General features: G+C 42.9%; 16 non-coding genes across 16 annotated transcripts; all 16 read right to left on the minus strand.

Annotated features, from left to right (window-relative positions):
- Positions 1-297: 297 nt before the first annotated feature.
- Positions 298-380, minus strand: TRNAL-CAG (transfer RNA leucine (anticodon CAG)). Its single transcript has one exon. It is a non-coding gene; the product is annotated as a tRNA-Leu (tRNA).
- A 632-nt stretch (positions 381-1,012) lies between these two features.
- Positions 1,013-1,095, minus strand: TRNAL-UAG (transfer RNA leucine (anticodon UAG)). The gene has a single exon. It is a non-coding gene; the product is annotated as a tRNA-Leu (tRNA).
- A 3,107-nt stretch (positions 1,096-4,202) lies between these two features.
- TRNAH-AUG (transfer RNA histidin (anticodon AUG)) lies at positions 4,203-4,285 on the minus strand. Its single transcript has one exon. It is a non-coding gene; the product is annotated as a tRNA-His (tRNA).
- A 187-nt stretch (positions 4,286-4,472) lies between these two features.
- On the minus strand, positions 4,473-4,555 carry TRNAL-CAG (transfer RNA leucine (anticodon CAG)). Its single transcript has one exon. It is a non-coding gene; the product is annotated as a tRNA-Leu (tRNA).
- Positions 4,556-5,188: 633 nt separating this feature from the next.
- On the minus strand, positions 5,189-5,271 carry TRNAL-UAG (transfer RNA leucine (anticodon UAG)). The gene has a single exon. It is a non-coding gene; the product is annotated as a tRNA-Leu (tRNA).
- Positions 5,272-6,553: 1,282 nt separating this feature from the next.
- TRNAL-CAG (transfer RNA leucine (anticodon CAG)) lies at positions 6,554-6,636 on the minus strand. Its single transcript has one exon. It is a non-coding gene; the product is annotated as a tRNA-Leu (tRNA).
- Positions 6,637-8,376: 1,740 nt separating this feature from the next.
- On the minus strand, positions 8,377-8,459 carry TRNAL-AAG (transfer RNA leucine (anticodon AAG)). The gene has a single exon. It is a non-coding gene; the product is annotated as a tRNA-Leu (tRNA).
- Positions 8,460-8,646: 187 nt separating this feature from the next.
- Positions 8,647-8,729, minus strand: TRNAL-CAG (transfer RNA leucine (anticodon CAG)). The gene has a single exon. It is a non-coding gene; the product is annotated as a tRNA-Leu (tRNA).
- Positions 8,730-9,362: 633 nt separating this feature from the next.
- Positions 9,363-9,445, minus strand: TRNAL-UAG (transfer RNA leucine (anticodon UAG)). Its single transcript has one exon. It is a non-coding gene; the product is annotated as a tRNA-Leu (tRNA).
- Positions 9,446-10,739: 1,294 nt separating this feature from the next.
- Positions 10,740-10,822, minus strand: TRNAL-CAG (transfer RNA leucine (anticodon CAG)). Its single transcript has one exon. It is a non-coding gene; the product is annotated as a tRNA-Leu (tRNA).
- A 632-nt stretch (positions 10,823-11,454) lies between these two features.
- TRNAT-AGU (transfer RNA threonine (anticodon AGU)) lies at positions 11,455-11,537 on the minus strand. The gene has a single exon. It is a non-coding gene; the product is annotated as a tRNA-Thr (tRNA).
- Positions 11,538-12,839: 1,302 nt separating this feature from the next.
- TRNAL-CAG (transfer RNA leucine (anticodon CAG)) lies at positions 12,840-12,922 on the minus strand. Its single transcript has one exon. It is a non-coding gene; the product is annotated as a tRNA-Leu (tRNA).
- Positions 12,923-13,554: 632 nt separating this feature from the next.
- TRNAL-UAG (transfer RNA leucine (anticodon UAG)) lies at positions 13,555-13,637 on the minus strand. Its single transcript has one exon. It is a non-coding gene; the product is annotated as a tRNA-Leu (tRNA).
- Positions 13,638-14,661: 1,024 nt separating this feature from the next.
- TRNAP-AGG (transfer RNA proline (anticodon AGG)) lies at positions 14,662-14,744 on the minus strand. The gene has a single exon. It is a non-coding gene; the product is annotated as a tRNA-Pro (tRNA).
- Positions 14,745-14,931: 187 nt separating this feature from the next.
- Positions 14,932-15,014, minus strand: TRNAL-CAG (transfer RNA leucine (anticodon CAG)). The gene has a single exon. It is a non-coding gene; the product is annotated as a tRNA-Leu (tRNA).
- Positions 15,015-15,646: 632 nt separating this feature from the next.
- TRNAL-UAG (transfer RNA leucine (anticodon UAG)) lies at positions 15,647-15,729 on the minus strand. The gene has a single exon. It is a non-coding gene; the product is annotated as a tRNA-Leu (tRNA).
- Positions 15,730-16,088: the final 359 nt, after the last annotated feature.

Here is a 16,088-nt window from a genome sequence, read left to right on the forward strand (position 1 = left end):
ATTCTGAAGGAACGCAGAGACAAAATGGACTTAAAGTTTTGTCAGAAGTGGGATTTGAACCCACGCCTCCAGCCTTAACGCAGCACCTTAGACCACTCGACCATGCTGACCAAATGTTGCTTGTCCATCTACATAGTGAGAAAGATAGTGTGAACAAAAAACAACACACATCTTAGGCCATGAGTGGCTATAGCAAGAAAAAAACTCACTGCACTTTTCCAAAAAGACAACCATATAAGCCCATGTGAGAGAAATGATCTGATTTTCTCCCTCAAGAAAAAAGATTAAACACAGGTTTGTCAGAAGTGGGATTTGAACCCACGCCTCCAGAAGAGACTGCGACCTGAACGCAGCGCCTTAGACCACTCGGCCATCCTGACTTGCATTTGCAGCACCTTCCACAAGCCAGACAGCCATGCAAGTGGGGTACCGAAAAGGCATGCCCTCAATTTATTTATCCCATTATAAGCATTTCCAACAGATCTTTGAACAATCCATACAGAGCAGTACCTATGAAGAACTCTTTAGACCTTTAATGCGTACAAAGAGAAAGTGCTATTCACCAGCCACTTGAACGGCCCAAAGCTGCTTTGAAATTGAGTCAACAGCCACATCTTGGCTGACTAAAGCAAATTCAACAAGGGATCTCAATGTCACAACATAGGGTGGAATACGCAAATCTAAGCAACCCCTGATCACAGCCCTGAGGAAATTGCTGTAAGTGTGCTGGAGTCCAGATGTCTACCAGGTGCTTGGCATTCTTCCAAATTTGCATGGCCTGGCTGGCCAGGGAATACAAGAGCATGACTCTTCTAGATGAGCTCTTACATGGGTCCTAAAATCATTTGGTAAGGATTGCACTTTATCAGCAAGACTTTGTACAACAGAAATATATGAGAAACCCAAGCTCTCTTGACTCTACGAGGACGGAATAACGTCCCAGGTGAAGACGAACAGATGCAACTTCCATCAGATGTTATCCTGATGAAGAAGATTATATCTCCAAAAGTCATGCCAGAAGTGGGCTTCGAACCCACGCCTCCAGAGGAGACTGCGGCCTAAACACAGCACCTTAGACCACTCGGCCATCCTGACAGTGAAGAGTCCAAAGAAATGTATAAAAGTCACTCAGAAATTTCTGCATCCATGCAAGCTTGAAATAATTTCAACCTTCAAACACAAGGTGCAACTTTTTGCACAGGACAATAAACATAGAAGATCACATATGAAAGCATTTCATTTCACAGGTGTACTGTTTTTATGCTTTTAGAATAACTTATACCTCTCACCAGCTATTTAGGGTTCTGTATCCTACTCACAAAATTACCTTGCCTGCGAACTCTCTCTCTATACACAAACAACTACTGCTCAGGAAGTAGGAAGGCAGAAGGTGGGGCAGTTTATGCAAATTTATGCTGTCAATGTGCCTTGCAGATTCATGCAGAATTTCTAGATCCTTGCTGGAAACAAGAGAGCAGGCCTTGTTTCAGGTCAACTGTCCCTAGCAAGGAACGTCTGAGCACATCCATTCTTTTGCTCTCTAGCCCCTGGCTTGGGACTCACCCTCACTGGCTGAGGAGTGAAGTTCTGCATACCAACGTTGCATAGAAGGTATGTTTGTGATTGGTTTGAGATGGGTGGGAGGTGAAAATCAGGGAAAAGCAAGTCACCTTCACTTCTAGTCTCCTCTTCTATGCCTACATGCCGTTCACTCACTCTGTCTTTGTTTCATTCTCTCCTTCCTCAACACCCCATCTCACTCACTCGCTCTATCATTCGTGCTCTTGCCCCTTGCTCTTCATTTCATAGTGGAAACATCTCTTGAATGGAGCATTAGAAAATGAGGTTACATAAAATTAAAAATCTACTTATTGGAAACCAAATATATCACAAGACTGAATGTAAGCCATTTCTTCAATAAAAGGGATTTTTTAGGCACCCCCCAAAAAACATATAAAACACCACTAGTGCTAGAAGAATATTATACGAGCTTGAAGACAGAATTGGGCAAATTCATTTGCAGTTGAAACAAGTTTGGTACTTATTCAGATATTATATGCACTGTCAATTTTTAGCTGAGATTCTGAAGGAACGCAGAGACAAAATGGACTTAAAGTTTTGTCAGAAGTGGGATTCGAACCTACGCCTCCAGCCTTAACGCAGCACCTTAGACCACTCGGCCATGCTGACCAAATGTTGCTTGTCCATCTACATAGTGAGAAAGATAGTGTGAACAAAAAACAACACACATCTTAGGCCATGAGTGGCTATAGCAAGAAAAAACTCACTGCACTTTTCCAAAAAGACAACCATATAAGCCCATGTGAGGAAAATGATCTGATTTTCTCCCTCAAGAAAAAAGAAGGTTAAATACAGGTTTGTCAGAAGTGGGATTTGAACCCACGCCTCCACAAGAGACTGCGACCTGAACACAGCGCCTTAGACCACTCGGCCATCCTGATTTGCATTTGCAGCACCTTCCACAAGCCAGACAGCCATGCAAGTTTGGTACCGAAAAGGCATGCCCTCAATTTATTTATCCTATTATAAGCATTTCCAACAGATCTTTGAACAATCCATACAGAGCAGTACCTATGAAGAACTCTTTAGACCTTTAAAGCGTACAAAGAGAAAGTGCTATTCACCAGCCACTTGAACGGCCCAAAGCTGCTTTGAAATTGAGTCAACAGCCACATCTTGGCTGACTAAAGCAAATTCAACAAGGGATCTCAATGTCACAACATAGGGTGGAATACGCAAATCTAAGCAGCCCCTGATCACAGCCCTGAGGACATTGCTGTAAGTGTGCTGGAGTACAGCTGTCTACCAGGTGCTTGGCATTCTTCCAAATTTGCATGGCCTGGCTGGCCAGGGAATACAAGAGCATGACTCTTCTAGATGATCTCTTACATGGGTCCTAAAATCATTTGGTAAGGATTGCACTTTATCAGCAAGACTTTGTACAACAGAAATATATGAGAAACCCAAGCTCTCTTGACTCTACGAGGACGGAATACCGTCCCAGGTGAAGACGAACAGATGCAACTTCCATCAGATGTTATCCTGATGAAGAAGATTATATCTCCAAAAGTCATGTCAGAGTGGGATTCGAACCCACGTCTCCAGAGGAGATTGCAGACTAGACACAGCACCTTAGACCACTCGGCCATCCTGACAGTGAAGAGTCCTAAGAAATGTATAAAAGTCACTCAGAAATGTCTGCGTCCATGCAAGCTTGAAATAATTTCAAACTTCAAACACAAGGTGCAACTTTTTGCACAGGACAATAAACACAGAAGATCACATATGAAAGCATTTCATTTCACAGGTGTACTGTTTTTATGCTTTTAGAATAACTTATACCTCTCACCAGCTATTTAGGGTTCTGTATCCTACTCACAAAATTACCTTGCCTGCGACCTCTCTCTCTATACACAAACTACTACTGCGCAGGAAGTAGGAAGGCAGAAGGTGGGGCAGTTTATGCAAATTTATGCTGTCAATGTGCCTTGCAGATTCATGCAGAATTTCTAGATCCTTGCTGAAAACAAGAGAGCAGGCCTTGTTTCAGATCAATTGTCCCTAGCAAGGATCGTCTGAGCACATCCATTCTTTTGCTTTCTAGCCCCTGGCTTGGGACTCACCCTCACTGGCTGAGGAGTGAAGTTCTGCGTACCAATGTTGCATGGAAGGTATGTTTGTGATTGGTTTGAGATGGGTGGGAGGTCAAGAGCAGGGAAAAGCAAGTCACCTTCACTTCTAGTCTCCTCTTCTATGCCTACCTGCCGTTCACTCACTCTGTCTTTGTTTCATTCTCTCCTTCCTCAACACCCCATCTCACTCACTCGCTCTATCATTTGTGCTCTTTCCCCTCGCTCTTCATTTCATAGTGGAAACATCTCTTGAATGAAGCATTAGAAAATGAGGTTACATAAAATTAAAAATCTACTTATTGGAAACCAAAAATATCGCAAGACTGAATGTAAGCCATTTCTTCAATAAAAGGGATTTTTTAGGCACCCCCCAAAAAACACATAAAACACCACTAGTGCTAGAAGAATATTATACGAGCTTGAAGACAGAATTGGGCAAATTCATTTGCAGTTGAAACTGAAGTTTGGTACTTATTCAGATATTATATGCACTGCCAATTTTTTGCTGAGATTCTGAAGGAACGCAGAGACAAAATGGACTTAAAGTTTTGTCAGAAGTGGGATTCGAACCCACACCTCTAGGAGAGACTGCGGCCATAACGCAGCGCCTTAGACCACTCGGCCATCCTGACCACATGTTGCTTGTTCATCTACATAGTGAGAAAGATAGTGCGAACAAAAAAAACACACATCTTAGGCCATGAGTGGCTATAGCAAGAAAAAAAACTCACTGCACTTTTCCAAAAAGACAACCATATAAGCCCATGTGAGGGAAATGATCTGATTTTCTCCCTCAAGAAAAAAAATTAAACACAGGTTTGTCAGAAGTGGGATTTGAACCCACGCCTCCAGAAGAGTCTGCGACCTGAACGCAGCGCCTTAGACCACTCGGCCATCCTGACTTTCTTTTGCAGCACCTTCCACAAGCCAGACAGCCATGCAAGTGGGGTACCGAAAAAGGCATGCCCTCAATTTATTTATCCCATTATAAGCATTTCCAACAGATCTTTGAACAATCCATACAGAGCAGTACCTATGAAGAACTCTTTAGACCTTTAATGTGTACAAAGAGAAAGTGCTATTCACCAGCCACTTGAACGGCCCAAAGCTGCTTTGAAATTGAGTCAACAGCCACATCTTGGCTGACTAAAGCAAATTCAAGAAGGGATCTCAATGTCACAACATAGGGTGAAATACGCAAATCTAAGCAGCCCCTGATCACAGCCCTGAGGAAATTGCTGTAAGTGTGCTGGAGTCCAGCTGTCTACCAGGTGCTTGGCATTCTTCCAAATTTGCATGGCCTGGCTGGCCAGGGAATACAAGAGCATGACTCTTCTAGATGAGCTCGTACATGGGTCCTAAAATCATTTGGTAAGGATTGCACTTTATCAGAAAGACTTTGTACAACAGAAATATATGAGAAACCCAAGCTCTCTTGACTCTACGAGGACGGAATAACGTCCCAGGTGAAGACGAACAGATGCAACTTCCATCAGATGTTATCCTGATGAAGAAGATTATATCTCCAAAAGTCATGTCAGAAGTGGGATTCGAACCCACGCCTCCAGAGGAGACTGCGGCCTAAACACAGCGCCTTAGACCACTCGGCCATCCTGACAGTGAAGAGTCCTAAGAAATGTATAAAAGTCACTCAGAAATTTCTGCATCCATGCAAGCTTGAAATAATTTCAACCTTCAAACACAAGGTGCAACTTTTTGCACAGGACAATAAACATAGAAGATCACATATGAAAGCATTTCATTTCACAGATGTACTGTTTTTATGCTTTTAGAATAACTTATACCTCTCACCAGCTATTTAGGGTTCTGTATCCTACTCACAAAATTACCTTGCCTGCGACCTCTCTCTCTATACACAAACAACTACTGCTCAGGACGTAGGAAGGCAGAAGGTGGGGCAGTTTATGCAAATTTATGCTGTCAATGTGCCTTGCAGATTCATGCAGAATTTCTAGATCCTTGCTGGAAACAAGAGAGCAGGCCTTGTTTCAGATCAACTGTCCCTAGCAAGGAACGTCTGAGCACATCCATTCTTTTGCTCTCTAGCCCCTGGCTTGGGACTCACCCTCACTGGCTGAGGAGTGAAGTTCTGCATACCAACGTTGCATAGAAGGTATGTTTGTGATTGGTTTGAGATGGGTGGGAGGTCAAAATCAGGGAAAAGCAAGTCACCCTCACTTCTAGTCTCCTCTTTTATGCCTACATGCCGTTCACTCACTCTGTCTTTGTTTCATTCTCTCCTTCCTCAACACCCCATCTCACTCACCCGCTCTATCATTCGTGCTCTTGCCCCTTGCTCTTCATTTCATAGTGGAAACATCTCTTGAATGGAGCATTAGAAAATGAGGTTACATAAAATTAAAAATCTACTTATTGGAAACCAAAAATATCACAAGACTGAATGTAAGCCATTTCTTCAATAAAAGGGATTTTTTAGGCACCCCCCAAAAAACATATAAAACACCACTAGTTCTAGAAGAATATTATACGAGCTTGAAGACAGAATTGGGCAAATTCATTTGCAGTTGAAACAAGTTTGGTACTTATTCAGATATTATATGCACTGTCAATTTTTAGCTGAGATTCTGAAGGAACGCAGAGACAAAATGGACTTAAAGTTTTGTCAGAAGTGGGATTTGAACCCACGCCTCCAGCCTTAACGCAGCACCTTAGACCACTCTGCCATGCTGACCAAATGTTGCTTGTCATTCTACATAGTGAGAAAGATAGTGTGAACAAAAAACAACACACATCTTAGGCCATGAGTGGCTATAGCAAGAAAAAAACTCACTGCACTTTTCCAAAAAGACAACCATATAAGCCCATGTGAGGGAAATGATCTGATTTTCTCCCTCAAGAAAAAAGATTAAACACAGGTTTGTCAGAAGTGGGATTTGAACCCACGCCTCCAGAGGAGACTGCGACCTGAACGCAGCGCCTTAGACCACTCGGCCATCCTGACTTGCATTTGCCGCACCTTCCACAAGCCAGACAGCCATGCAAGTTTGGTACCGAAAAGGCATGCCCTCAATTTATTTATCCCATTATAAGCATTTCCAACAGATCTTTGAACAATCCATACAGAGCAGTACCTATGAAGAACTCTTTAGACCTTTAATGCGTACAAAGAGAAAGTGCTTTTCACCAGCCACTTGAACGGCCCAAAGCTGCTTTGAAATTGAGTCAACAGCCACATCTTGGCTGACTAAAGCAAATTCAACAAGGGATCTCAATGTCACAACATAGGGTGGAATACGCAAATCTAAGCAGCCCCTGATCACAGCCCTGAGGAAATTGCTGTAAGTGTGCTGGAGTCCAGCTGTCTACCAGGTGCTTGGCATTCTTCCAAATTTGCATGGCCTGGCTGGCCAGGGAATACAAGAGCATGACTCTTCTAGATGATCCCTTACATGGGTCCTAAAATCATTTGGTAAGGATTGCACTTTATCAGCAAGACTTTGTACAACAGAAATATATGAGAAACCCAAGCTCTCTTGACTCTACGAGGACGGAATACCGTCCCAGGTGAAGACGAACAGATGCAACTTCCATCAGATGTTATCCTGATGAAGAAGATTATATCTCCAAAAGTCATGTCAGAGTGGGATTCGAACCCACGTCTCCAGAGGAGATTGCAGACTAGACACAGCACCTTAGACCACTCGGCCATCCTGACAGTGAAGAGTCCTAAGAAATGTATAAAAGTCACTCATAAATGTCTGCGTCCATGCAAGCTTGAAATAATTTCAAACTTCAAACACAAGGTGCAACTTTTTGCACAGGACAATAAACACAGAAGATCACATATGAAAGCATTTCATTTCACAGGTGTACTGTTTTTATGCTTTTAGAATAACTTATACCTCTCACCAGCTATTTAGGGTTCTGTATCCTACTCACAAAATTACCTTGCCTGCGACCTCTCTCTCTATACACAAACTACTACTGCGCAGGAAGTAGGAAGGCAGAAGGTGGGGCAGTTTATGCAAATTTATGCTGTCAATGTGCCTTGCAGATTCATGCAGAATTTCTAGATCCTTGCTGAAAACAAGAGAGCAGGCCTTGTTTCAGATCAATTGTCCCTAGCAAGGATCGTCTGAGCACATCCATTCTTTTGCTTTCTAGCCCCTGGCTTGGGACTCACCCTCACTGGCTGAGGAGTGAAGTTCTGCGTACCAATGTTGCATGGAAGGTATGTTTGTGATTGGTTTGAGATGGGTGGGAGGTCAAGAGCAGGGAAAAGCAAGTCACCTTCACTTCTAGTCTCCTCTTCTATGCCTACCCGCCGTTCACTCACTCTGTCTTTGTTTCATTCTCTCCTTCCTCAACACCCCATCTCACTCACTCGCTCTATCATTTGTGCTCTTTCCCCTCGCTCTTCATTTCATAGTGGAAACATCTCTTGAATGAAGCATTAGAAAATGAGGTTACATAAAATTAAAAATCTACTTATTGGAAACCAAAAATATCGCAAGACTGAATGTAAGCCATTTCTTCAATAAAAGGGATTTTTTAGGCACCCCCCAAAAAACACATAAAACACCACTAGTGCTAGAAGAATATTATACGAGCTTGAAGACAGAATTGGGCAAATTCATTTGCAGTTGAAACTGAAGTTTGGTACTTATTCAGATATTATATGCACTGCCAATTTTTTGCTGAGATTCTGAAGGAACGCAGAGACAAAATGGACTTAAAGTTTTGTCAGAAGTGGGATTCGAACCCACACCTCTAGGAGAGACTGCGGCCTTAACGCAGCGCCTTAGACCACTCGGCCATCCTGACCACATGTTGCTTGTTCATCTACATAGTGAGAAAGATAGTGCGAACAAAAAAAACACACATCTTAGGCCATGAGTGGCTATAGCAAGAAAAAAAACTCCCTGCACTTTTCCAAAAAGACAACCATATAAGCCCATGTGAGGGAAATGATCTGATTTTCTCCCTCAAGAAAAAAGATTAAACACAGGTTTGTCAGAAGTGGGATTTGAACCCACGCCTCCAGAAGAGTCTGCGACCTGAACGCAGCGCCTTAGACCACTCGGCCATCCTAACTTTCTTTTGCAGCACCTTCCACAAGCCAGACAGCCATGCAAGTGGGGTACCGAAAAAGGCATGCCCTCAATTTATTTATCCCATTATAAGCATTTCCAACAGATCTTTGAACAATCCATACAGAGCAGTACCTATGAAGAACTCTTTAGACCTTTAATGTGTACAAAGAGAAAGTGCTATTCACCAGCCACTTGAACGGCCCAAAGCTGCTTTGAAATTGAGTCAACAGCCACATCTTGGCTGACTAAAGCAAATTCAAGAAGGGATCTCAATGTCACAACATAGGGTGGAATACGCAAATCTAAGCAGCCCCTGATCACAGCCCTGAGGAAATTGCTGTAAGTGTGCTGGAGTCCAGCTGTCTACCAGGTGCTTGGCATTCTTCCAAATTTGCATGGCCTGGCTGGCCAGGGAATACAAGAGCATGACTCTTCTAGATGAGCTCTTACATGGGTCCTAAAATCATTTGGTAAGGATTGCACTTTATCAGCAAGACTTTGTACAACAGAAATATATGAGAAACCCAAGCTCTCTTGACTCTACGAGGACGGAATAACGTCCCAGGTGAAGACGAACAGATGCAACTTCCATCAGATGTTATCCTGATGAAGAAGATTATATCTCCAAAAGTCATGTCAGAAGTGGGATTCGAACCCACGCCTCCAGAGGAGACTGAGGCCTAAACACAGCGCCTTAGACCACTCGGCCATCCTGACAGTGAAGAGTCCTAAGAAATGTATAAAAGTCACTCAGAAATTTCTGCATCCATGCAAGCTTGAAATAATTCCAACTTTCAAACACAAGGTGCAACTTTTTGCACAGGACAATAAACATAGAAGATCACATATGAAAGCATTTCATTTCACAGGTGTACTGTTTTTATGCTTTTAGAATAACTTATACCTCTCACCAGCTATTTAGGGTTCTGTATCCTACTCACAAAATTACCTTGCCTGCGAACTCTCTCTCTATACACAAACAACTACTGCTCAGGAAGTAGGAAGGCAGAAGGTGGGGCAGTTTATGCAAATTTATGCTGTCAATGTGCCTTGCAGATTCATGCAGAATTTCTAGATCCTTGCTGGAAACAAGAGAGCAGGCCTTGTTTCAGATCAACTGTCCCTAGCAAGGAACGTCTGAGCACATCCATTCTTTTGCTCTCTAGCCCCTGGCTTGGGACTCACCCTCACTGGCTGAGGAGTGAAGTTCTGCATACCAACGTTGCATAGAAGGTATGTTTGTGATTGGTTTGAGATGGGTGGGAGGTCAAAATCAGGGAAAAGCAAGTCATCTTCACTTCTAGTCTCCTCTTCTATGCCTACATGCCGTTCACTCACTCTGTCTTTGTTTCATTCTCTCCTTCCTCAACACCCCATCTCACTCACTCGCTCTATCATTCGTGCTCTTGCCCCTTGCTCTTCATTTCATAGTGGAAACATCTCTTGAATGGAGCATTAGAAAATGAGGTTACATAAAATTAAAAATCTACTTATTGGAAACCAAAAATATCACAAGACTGAATGTAAGCCATTTCTTCAATAAAAGGGATTTTTTAGGCACCCCCCAAAAAACATATAAAACACCACTAGTGCTAGAAGAATATTATACGAGCTTGAAGACAGAATTGGGCAAATTCATTTGCAGTTGAAACAAGTTTGGTACTTATTCAGATATTATATGCACTGTCAATTTTTAGCTGAGATTCTGAAGGAACGCAGAGACAAAATGGACTTAAAGTTTTGTCAGAAGTGGGATTCTAACCCACACCTCTAGGAGAGACTGCGGCCTTAATACAGCGCCATAGACCACTCGGCCATCCAGACCACATGTTGCTTGTTCATCTACATAGTGAGAAAGATAGTGCGAACAAAAAAAACACACATCTTAGGCCATGAGTGGCTATAGCAAGAAAAAAAACTCACTGCACTTTTCCAAAAAGACAACCATATAAGCCCATGTGAGGGAAATGATCTGATTTTCTCCCTCAAGAAAAAAGATTAAACACAGGTTTGTCAGAAGTGGGATTTGAACCCACGCCTCCAGAAGAGACTGCAACCTGAACGCAGCGCCTTAGACCACTCGGCCATCCTGACTTGCATTTGCAGCGCCTTCCACAAGCCAGACAGCCATGCAAGTGGGGTACCGAAAAGGCATGCCCTCAATTTATTTATCCCATTATAAGCATTTCCAACAGATCTTTGAACAATCCATACAGAGCAGTACCTATGAAGAACCCTTTAGACCTTTAATGCGTACAAAGAGAAAGTGCTATTCACCAGCCACTTGAACGGCCCAAAGCTGCTTTGAAATTGAGTCAACAGCCACATCTTGGCTGACTAAAGCAAATTCAACAAGGGATCTCAATGTCACAACATAGGGTGGAATACGCAAATCTAAGCAGCCCCTGATCACAGCCCTGAGGAAATTGCTGTAAGTGTGCTGGAGTCCAGCTGTCTACCAGGTGCTTGGCATTCTTCCAAATTTGCATGGCCTGGCTGGCCAGGGAATACAAGAGCATGACTCTTCTAGATGAGCTCTTACATGGGTCCTAAGCTCATTTGGTAAGGATTGCACTTTATCAGCAAGACTTTGTACAACAGAAATATATGAGAAACCCAAGCTCTCTTGACTCTACGAGGACGGAATAACGTCCCAGGTGAAGACGAACAGATGCAACTTCCATCAGATGTTATCCTGATGAAGAAGATTATATCTCCAAAAGTCATGTCAGAAGTGGGATTCGAACCCACGCCTCCAGAGGAGATTGCAGACTAGACACAGCACCTTAGACCACTCGGCCATCCTGACAGTGAAGAGTCCTAAGAAATGTATAAAAGTCACTCAGAAATTTCTGCGTCCATGCAAGCTTGAAATAATTTCAAACACAAGGTGCAACTTTTTGCACAGGACAATAAACACAGAAGATCACATATGAAAGCATTTCATTTCACAGGTGTACTGTTTTTATGCTTTTAGAATAACTTATACCTCTCACCAGCTATTTAGGGTTCTGTATCCTACTCACAAAATTACCTTGCCTGCGACCTCTCTCTCTATACACAAACAACTACTGCGCAGGAAGTAGGAAGGCAGAAGGTGGGGCAGTTTATGCAAATTTATGCTGTCAATGTGCCTTGCAGATTCATGCTGAATTTCTAGATCCTTGCTGGAAACAAGAGAGCAGGCCTTGTTTCAGATCAACTGTCCCTAGCAAGGAACGTCTGAGCACATCCATTCTTTTGCTTTCTAGCCCCTGGCTTGGGACTCACCCTCACTGGCTGAGGAGTGAAGTTCTGCGTACCAACGTTGCATAGAAGGCATGTTTGTGATTGGTTTGAGATGGGTGGGAGGTCAAGAGCAGGGAAAAGCAAGTCACCTTCACTTCTAGTCTCCTCTTGTAGTCTCCTCTTCTATGCCTACCTGCCGTTCACTCACTCTGTCTTTGTTTCATTCTCTCCTTCCTCAACACCCCATCTCACTCACTCGCTCTATCATTTGTGCTCTTTCCCCTCGCTCTTCATTTCATAGTGGAAACATCTCTTGAATGGAGCATTAGAAAATGAGGTTACATAAAATTAAAAATCTACTTATTGGAAACCAAAAATATCGCAAGACTGAATGTAAGCCATTTCTTCAATAAAAGGGATTTTTTAGGCACCCCCCAAAAAACACATAAAACACGACTAGTGCTAGAAGAATAATATACGAGCTTGAAGACAGAATTGGGCAAATTCATTTGCAGTTGAAACTGAAGTTTGGTACTTATTCAGATATTATATGCACTGCCAATTTTTAGCTGAGATTCTGAAGGAACGCAGAGACAAAATGGACTTAAAGTTTTGTCAGAAGTGGGATTCTAACCCACACCTCTAGGAGAGACTGCGGCCTTAATGCAGCGCCATAGACCACTCGGCCATCCTGACCACATGTTGCTTGTTCATCTACATAGTGAGAAAGATAGTGCGAACAAAAAAAACACACATCTTAGGCCATGAGTGGCTATAGCAAGAAAAAAAACTCACTGCACTTTTCCAAAAAGACAACCATATAAGCCCATGTGAGGGAAATGATCTGATTTTCTCCCTCAAGAAAAAAGATTAAACACAGGTTTGTCAGAAGTGGGATTTGAACCCACGCCTCCAGAAGAGACTGCGACCTGAACGCAGCGCCTTAGACCACTCGGCCATCCTGACTTGCATTTGCAGCGCCTTCCACAAGCCAGACAGCCATGCAAGTGGGGTACCGAAAAGGCATGCCCTCAATTTATATATCCCATTATAAGCATTTCCAACAGATCTTTGAACAATCCATACAGAGCAGTACCTATGAAGAACTCTTTAGACCTTTAATGCGTACAAAGAGAAAGTGCTATTCACCAGCCACTTGAACGGCCCAAAGCTGCTTTGAAATTGAGTCAACAGCCACATCTTGGCTGACTAAAGCAAATTCAACAAGGGATCTCAATGTCACAACATAGGGTGGAATACGCAAATCTAAGCAGCCCCTGATCACAGCCCTGAGGAAATTGCTGTAAGTGTGCTGGAGTCCAGCTGTCTACCAGGTGCTTGGCATTCTTCCAAATTTGCATGGCCTGGCTGGCCAGGGAATACAAGAGCATGACTCTTCTAGATGAGCTCTTACATGGGTCCTAAAATCATTTGGTAAGGATTGCACTTTATCAGCAAGGCTTTGTACAACAGAAATATATGAGAAACCCAAGCTGTCTTGACTCTACGAGGACGGAATAACATCCCAGGTGAAGACGAACAGATGCAACTTCCATCAGATGTTATCCTGATGAAGAAGATTATATCTCCAAAAGTCATGTCAGAAGTGGGATTCGAACCCACGCCTCCAGAGGAGACTGTGGCCTAAACACAGCGCCTTAGACCACTCGGCCATCCTGACAGTGAAGAGTCCTAAGAAATGTATAAAAGTCACTCAGAAATTTCTGCATCCATGCAAGCTTGAAATAATTCCAACCTTCAAACACAAGGTGCAACTTTTTGCACAGGACAATAAACATAGAAGATCACATATGAAAGCATTTCATTTCACAGGTGTACTGTTTTTATGCTTTTAGAATAACTTATACCTCTCACCAGCTATTTAGGGTTCTGTATCCTACTCACAAAATTACCTTGCCTGCGAACTCTCTCTCTATACACAAACAACTACTGCTCAGGAAGTAGGAAGGCAGAAGGTGGGGCAGTTTATGCAAATTTATGCTGTCAATGTGCCTTGCAGATTCATGCAGAATTTCTAGATCCTTGCTGGAAACAAGAGAGCAGGCCTTGTTTCAGATCAACTGTCCCTAGCAAGGAACGTCTGAGCACATCCATTCTTTTGCTCTCTAGCCCCTGGCTTGGGACTCACCCTCACTGGCTGAGGAGTGAAGTTCTGCATACCAACGTTGCATAGAAGGTATGTTTGTGATTGGTTTGAGATGGGTGGGAGGTCAAAATCAGGGAAAATCAAGTCACCTTCACTTCTAGTCTCCTCTTCTATGCCTACATGCCGTTCACTCACTCTGTCTTTGTTTCATTCTCTCCTTCCTCAACACCCCATCTCACTCACTCGCTCTATCATTCGTGCTCTTGCCCCTTGCTCTTCATTTCATAGTGGAAACATCTCTTGAATGGAGCATTAGAAAATGAGGTTACATAAAATTAAAAATCTACTTATTGGAAACCAAAAATATCACAAGACTGAATGTAAGCCATTTCTTCAATAAAAGGGATTTTTTAGGCACCCCCCAAAAAACATATAAAACACCACTAGTGCTAGAAGAATATTATACGAGCTTGAAGACAGAATTGGGCAAATTCATTTGCAGTTGAAACAAGTTTGGTACTTATTCAGATATTATATGCACTGTCAATTTTTAGCTGAGATTCTGAAGGAACGCAGAGACAAAATGGACTTAAAGTTTTGTCAGAAGTGGGATTCTAACCCACACCTCTAGGAGAGACTGCGGCCCTAATACAGCGCCATAGACCACTCGGCCATCCTGACCACATGTTGCTTGTTCATCTACATAGTGAGAAAGATAGTGCGAACAAAAAAAACACACATCTTAGGCCATGAGTGGCTATAGCAAGAAAAAAAACTCTCTGCACTTTTCCAAAAAGACAACCATATAAGCCCATGTGAGGGAAATGATCTGATTTTCTCCCTCAAGAAAAAAGATTAAACACAGGTTTGTCAGAAGTGGGATTTGAACCCACGCCTCCAGAAGAGACTGCGACCTGAACGCAGCGCCTTAGACCACTCGGCCATCCTGACTTGCATTTGCAGCGCCTTCCACAAGCCAGACAGCAATGCAAGTGGGGTACCGAAAAGGCATGCCCTCAATTTGTTTATCCCATTATAAGCATTTCCAACAGATCTTTGAACAATCCATACAGAGCAGTACCTATGAAGAACTCTTTAGACCTTTAATGCGTACAAAGAGAAAGTGCTATTCACCAGCCACTTGAACGGCCCAAAGCTGCTTTGAAATTGAGTCAACAGCCACATCTTGGCTGACTGAAGCAAATTCAACAAGGGATCTCAATGTCACAACATAGGGTGGAATACGCAAATCTAAGCAGCCCCTGATCACAGCCCTGAGGAAATTGCTGTAAGTGTGCTGGAGTCCAGCTGTCTACCAGGTGCTTGGCATTCTTCCAAATTTGCATGGCCTGGATGGCCAGGGAATACAAGAGCATGCCTCTTCTAGATGAGCTCTTACATGGGTCCTAAAATCATTTGGTAAGGATTGCACTTTATCAGCAAGACTTTGTACAACAGAAATATATGAGAAACCCAAGCTCTTTTGACTCTACGAGGACGGAATAACGTCCCAGGTGAAGACGAACAGATGCAACTTCCATCAGATGTTATCCTGATGAAGAAGATTATATCTCCAAAAGTCATATCAGAAGTGGGATTCGAACCCATGCCTCCAGAGGAGACTGCGGCCTAAACACAGCGCCTTAGACCACTCGGCCATCCTGACAGTGAAGAGTCCTAAGAAATGTATAAAAGTCACTCAGAAATTTCTGCATCCATGCAAGCTTGAAATAATTCCAACCTTCAAACACAAGGTGCAACTTTTTGCACAGGACAATAAACATAGAAGATCACATATGAAAGCATTTCATTTCACAGGTGTACTGTTTTTATGCTTTTAGAATAACTTATACCTCTCACCAGCTATTTAGGGTTCTGTATCCTACTCACAAAATTACCTTGCCTGCGAACTCTCTCTCTATACACAAACAACTACTGCTCAGGAAGTAGGAAGGCAGAAGGTGGGGCAGTTTATGCAAATTTATGCTGTCAATGTGCCTTGCAGATTCATGCAGAATTTCTAGA

Source organism: Lissotriton helveticus, chromosome 8 (genome assembly GCF_964261635.1).
Source record: "Lissotriton helveticus chromosome 8, aLisHel1.1, whole genome shotgun sequence".
Taxonomy (NCBI): Eukaryota; Metazoa; Chordata; class Amphibia; order Caudata; family Salamandridae; genus Lissotriton; species Lissotriton helveticus.